Here is a 6,182-nt window from a genome sequence, read left to right as displayed (position 1 = left end):
GTTGCATCGATCTCCTTTCTTGTGAGTTCTTTCCACTTGTTTTGGAAGCGAAAGAAAATTTCCCGACTCATTTGATAGATCTGCTGACGGAATTGCTTTGATTGACCTCCATTTAGCAACTAGGATATCTAACATCATCTTTTCTCCCAAAGACTTCTCAATTTCTCAATACCTTTATTCTAGCTTGTCCACAACCTTCCTTGATTTCAGGTGAATCTGCACTTATTTATAAAAAAAAGTCAATTCAAAATACTATTTAACATATATATTAATATAGATATCAAAATGCAAAAAATAGGGATCATATATATTAGTAGTAATTTCTAAATTACAACTGAACTTTATCATTACAGCTTTAACATAAGTGAAAGTTCACTGATTCCTAGTATATCAACACAAAGTTTACATCACAAACTAATCTACGTGACAACAGTGTGTTCATATATAAGTAACTACTAACTATCAAAATGTAAGGTAAACTATATAGGCTTTCTCACATTAGAATCAAACATGCCGTGAATTGAACGAGCAATTACATGTAGTTATTATTTATATCCTTATTCATTCATTTCACTGACAAGAAAAAAAAAGATATTCAGAAAATAAAATCCAAGCAATCCTTTAAAACATCATAAAAACAAGGCACCCACTTGTATAACAAACACCTGTGATTAGGCAATAACACATATTAAGTAGCGAGAAGGTCCTTTTTATCAAGAAGCTAGTAAACAAATAGCTTGTGAAAATCCAATTCTTCTTTGATGACTCATTTATACATTCGCTATTAAAATGTTATGCTTGTTAGTGGATGACAATGTCCTACAATAAAAATATGATTGTCTAAAAAAGTACAACATAATCAAATCACTATTGCATCGATCTCCTTTCTTGTGAGTTCTTTCCACTTGTTTTGGAAGCGAAAAAAAATTTCCCGACTCATTTGATAGATCTGCTGATGGAATTGCTTTGATTGACCTCCATTTAGCAACTAGGATATCTAACATAATCTTTTCTCCCAAAGACTTCTCAATTTCTCAATACCTTTATTCTAGCTTGTCCACAACCTTCCTTGATTTCAGGTGAATCTGCACTTATTTATAAAAAAAGTCAATTCAAAATACTATTTAACATATATTAATATAGATATCAAAATGCAAAAAAATAGGGAGCATATATATTAGTAGTAATTTCTAAATGACAACTGAACTTTATCATTACAGCTTTAACATAAGTGAAAGTTCACCGATTCCTAGTATATCAACACAAAGTTTACATCACAAACTAATCTACGTGACAACTGTCTGTCCATATATAAGTAACTACTAACTATCAAAATGTAAGGTAAACTATGTCGGCTTTCTCACATTAGAATCAAACATGCCGTGAATTGAACGAGCAATTACATGTAGTTATTATTTATATCCTTATTCATTCATTTCACTGACAAGAAAAAAGAAGATATTCAAAAAATAATCCAAGCAATCCTTTAAAACATCATAGAAACAAGGCACCCACTTGTATAACAAACAACTGTGATTAGGCAATAACACATATTAAGTAGCCAGAAGGTCCTTTTTATCAAGAAGCTAGTAAACAAATAGCTTGTGAAAATCCAAGTCTTCTTTGATGACTCATTTATACATTCGCTATTAAAATGTTATGCTTGTTAGTGGATGATAATATCCTACAATAAAAATATGATTGTCTAAAAAAGTACAACATGATCAAATCACTGTTGCATCGATCTCCTTTCTTGTGAGTTCTTTTCACTTGTTTTGGAAGCGAAAGAAAATTTCCCGACTCATTTGATAGATTTGCTATAGATTTGCTGATGGAATTGCTTTGATTGACCTCCATTTAGCAACTAGGATATCTAACATCATCTTTTCTCCCAACGACTTCTCAATTTCTCAATACCTTTATTCTAGCTTGTCCACAACCTTCCTTGATTTCAGGTGAATCTGCACTTATTTATAAAAAAAGTCAATTCAAAATACTATTTAACATATATATTAATATAGATATCAAAATGCAAAAAATAGGGAGCATATATATTAGTAGTAATTTCTAAATTACAACTGAACTTTATCATTACAGCTTTAACATAAGTGAAAGTTCACCGATTCCTAGTTTATCAACACAAAGTTTACATCACAAACTAATCTACGTGACAACAGTCTGTTCATATATAAGTAACTACTAACTACCAAAATGTAAGGTAAACTATGTAGGCTTTCTCACATTAGAATCAAACATGCCGTGAATTGAACGAGCAATTACATGTAGTTATTATTTATATCCTTATTCATTCATTTCACTGACAAGAAAAAAGAAGATATTCAAAAAATAAAATCCAAGCAATCCTTTAAAACATCATAGAAACAAGGCACCCACTTGTATAACAAACAGCTGTGATTAGGCAATAACACATATTAAGTAGCCAGAAGGTCCTTTTTATTAAGAAGCTAGTAAACAAATAGCTTGTGAAAATCCAAGTCTTCTTTGATGACTCATTTATACATTCGCTATTAAAATGTTATGCTTGTTAGTGGATGATGTTGTCTGCAATGTTAATACCTAATATTTTAAGTCACATTCACTGTCCCAAGGATTCACTGTATATATATAAAAAAAATCAAATCTATCCTTCAACTATGGACACTATATCAAATTAAAAATAATACTCTATAGAATAGTAACTTGTAATAAATTTACCTGATTGATTCGAGAGTTGAAAAAATTAGGTGGTAGTTGACCCCCAAATGTTGAACAAGAAAACACATTTATTGGAGTTGATAATAACAAGAAAAATAGAATGATTAGAATATAAAAAATCAAGAACAATAGGAAGCTGATAATAATACCTATACATTTCACTTGAGCACCAAAATGGAGCCGATAATGGTTTTCTTGCTTATCCCTACTTCCAAGCATCTTACATACAGTGACTTTAATTTTTCTTCATTGCAAATGTAACTATAGTTCTTTGTAAATTATTACTGCATATAAATCTCATAACCAGAGTACAAATCCAGAAACATTAAAGTGAAACAAAAATTGTGAGGGGCTCTTGGACTTGTTATATTTTGTTCACCTTCACTTCCTAAGAGACTAAATTGGAAGCAACCATTTCAATGACTGTAACTAATGATGCAAAATACAACAAATTTAGCGGAGAGAGGACTTAAAACATTAATAATAATTAGCTACTTCCAAAAGATACAATCCGAAAAGATTCATCTGAAAGCACTTGATGATTAAGAGATAATTCCAATGGTGGTGGTGAGCTTGTAGAGCAAAAGTGTGATAATAACTGCTGCTAAACCTCCTCCCAATAGTGCCGAAGGATCTCAAAGATGAGATTTTCTCAAAATATTATCTTTTCCTTCTAAAGATAATCCTGATATGAATTGGTGATTGGTGTTAACTTTCAATTGTAATCTATAGCTAGACTACTAAGCTTATAGAGAAAGCTGTCAAAGGAAGACCAATGGCAATTCAACTCTAGCTTTTAGGATACCTGATTCCATGTTTACTAGATAAGTTACCGAAGGTATAACTATTATAGTTCTAACTTTTCTAATATGGCTGACTAGTACCTAATAAAGCAAAGCACTTGTACTATTCACATAAGAGCATAACAGAGAAATTCTTAAAATTAGCATCTAACGCTCGATTCATATTTACCCTATTCCTCATTTTCTCCGAAAGCAAGATGGTTATCATAAAATTACTTACTTACTAATGGTTAACAAAAACCAGGTAAATTTGTGAATAGGAGCCAACTGAAAAAAATGAGATGCACAAGATGAACAAAGAATCACACAGAAGAAAAGGGAAACCATAAAGGAAAAAAGGGGCAATAAAAAAGAAGATTTAAAGGCAATCAATTCTCAGCAAAATTTTTACCAAATAAAAATCTTCTAGCAGTTAAATTTGCCACTTGATTTAAAAAAGGGCATTATGCAGAAGTTGTTAGAAATTCACACGGCAAGAGCTCAATTACATATTTATTTTCACGTATATCATCACAAAACTCAGTTGCATAAACACCACTGGCTTTCTAACTTTGAAAAAATATTACTGCCAAAATCCATGTTTCAGAAGAAATTACATCTGGCGAAGCTACACAAGCAGAGTTGTGTTTCACAATGATGTTTTCTCCTATCTCATAGCAGCATAAGACGTCAGTAAAACACTTAAAATATGCTATTTAAGAATAAGACATTTCACTTATAGACAATGCACTTGGTACCAAATGCTACTTAGTTTTCCGCAGAAGCACAAAATGGTATAAATAACACAAGAATTTACTGAAGCAAAAGAAAAACAATATAATCATGAGAATTAAAAGCAAATATTCAACTGCAAAAATGAAAATACCTTCTGCAAACGTTAAGTTGCTCTTAAAAAGTGGTTGTCCATTAAGATACAAGATATAAAAACCATATATGCAAACGTTGACCTTGATTCAATCACGACAACATTCTTACGAGCACATGTCCTAAGGATCTGCCATGAACATATATCCATAAGTATCTGTCATGAATATATTTCCATAAGTATCACCTTATTTTACACCATAATTAGTTAATTACACATAAATATAACATGATAATATCTCTCCAGATTAGCTACTGATCAAAATACATAATTTCATAACTTTTGTTCGGAAGTATATCTCTCCACATCTTCTAGCCTCGTTCCATGTTCTTTTCTACTTTGACCTCATAGTTTCTTTTTTGTGTTTCCTTTCACAAATACTCAATCCTTCACATGTAAGAGTTATATCACTTAATAAACAGGGGGAAAATGGTCACTTGCACTATCACTTTCCAGCAAACTTTTGAGTCTCAAGGTACACACATTAACATTCAACCCAGAACTGGGAGGTGCAGTTGCTGGAAACTGAGAATCAAATGTGGTGATAAGAGTAAGGGACCGGTATCGATTGGCATCAACTTTCACTTGACCAAAAGTCAAACTTAGTTTGGAATTGATAATTGGAGCTTGATTACTGCTAGCCACCTTTGTAGTCCCAAGGATAAATCTAGAACTCCAAAATATATATAGACTAGGTGCATATGATTCACCTGAAAGGGTAGGATTTTTTGTTTTTCATGGTCATATGTGACCAGTTCACAGTCAAGAACAAATGATGTTGCAGAAAATTTCCAGATTATAAATACAACTTTATATGACAATTCAATAGAATATCAAAAAATAAAGTTGAAAATAAAAGCTCTGTTTTCATCAAAAATGAAAGCTCTGTAGTATTTTGAATGCATAGAGAAGTCCAAAGTGGTTGAAATAGCATTCTCCATTGCCAGACGAACAGTTAAAGGGTCCGAAAATAAGACCTAAATATTTAATCTTCTTGAAATTTAAAGAGAAAACCTCTGGAGTTGTAGTATCGGTTCTCAACATCAAAGTCATGTTCATCGGGCACCTCGTCTGAGCACACGAATCCATACTCCATATCTGAATCTGCCAAACACGCACGCACACACAAAAATCAGATAAAAACTACAAATTAAACATAATACTAACAAAACAATTACTGAGTAAATTACCAGAACCAACCATTGGCTGACTTGAGATGAGTAGGAATTCTGAGAACCCCGAAACTTTGATTGAAAAAGAGAGGGAGTTAGGGTTTGGTTAGATCTGTAGAGTTTAGTAGAATGAGAGGGAACGTGGGCTGGGAAAAAGAAATGAGAGGGAAAGGGGAAATAAAGGCCTGCCAACTAAAAATTAGGCAAATGATTTTATTGCAGGGTTTATTTTAAGAAACCTCCGAAAATTGTAGTAAAATAGCGAAGATATCTGAAACGCCAAAACTGAAGCAATTTGCGGAGGTCATTATTAACCTCTGCAATAAAACCGTCCAAAATTAACCCTCTTTTTGTAGTGAAATAATATGTGATCACCAATTTCATTTTTGTAGCTAAATAGTATTCCGTCAATGGTGTTTAATATTTTTTTAGTGGAAAATCTTGTTAGAAAAAGTTTGTTATAAAAATTTGAATATCATCCCTAAATTAGTACATCCAAATATGAAATCTAATATTTATCACAAAAAATGAGTGATTTGTGACGATTTTTTAGTTGTAGCTAGACACTATATTTTTTGAGACAAAACCTCATGGTGGCTAAAATAAGTATTATATAGGGACAATAAA

At 31.9% G+C, this 6,182-nt stretch overlaps 1 long non-coding RNA gene across 3 annotated transcripts; it reads right to left on the bottom strand.

Annotated features, from left to right (window-relative positions):
* Positions 1-1,738: 1,738 nt before the first annotated feature.
* On the bottom strand, positions 1,739-5,876 carry LOC107825553 (uncharacterized). Of its 3 annotated transcripts, XR_012703737.1 has the most exons (4): positions 5,584-5,722; positions 5,398-5,487; positions 4,384-4,539; positions 1,739-1,961 (listed from the first exon to the last, which is right to left on the bottom strand). It is a non-coding gene; the product is annotated as an uncharacterized LOC107825553 (long non-coding RNA). The 3 variants fall into 3 exon arrangements; XR_001657098.2 differs by lacking the exon at positions 1,739-1,961 and having other exon boundaries at positions 4,382-4,512; positions 5,574-5,876; XR_001657099.2 differs by lacking the exon at positions 1,739-1,961 and having other exon boundaries at positions 4,402-4,539; positions 5,574-5,876.
* Between the last annotated feature and the right edge of the window lie 306 nt (positions 5,877-6,182).

Source organism: Nicotiana tabacum, chromosome 20 (genome assembly GCF_000715075.1).
Source record: "Nicotiana tabacum cultivar K326 chromosome 20, ASM71507v2, whole genome shotgun sequence".
In the NCBI taxonomy this organism is placed as follows: domain Eukaryota; kingdom Viridiplantae; phylum Streptophyta; class Magnoliopsida; order Solanales; family Solanaceae; genus Nicotiana; species Nicotiana tabacum.
The sequence above is the reverse complement of the archived record's forward strand: the minus strand, read 5'-3'. Positions and strand labels throughout refer to the sequence as shown.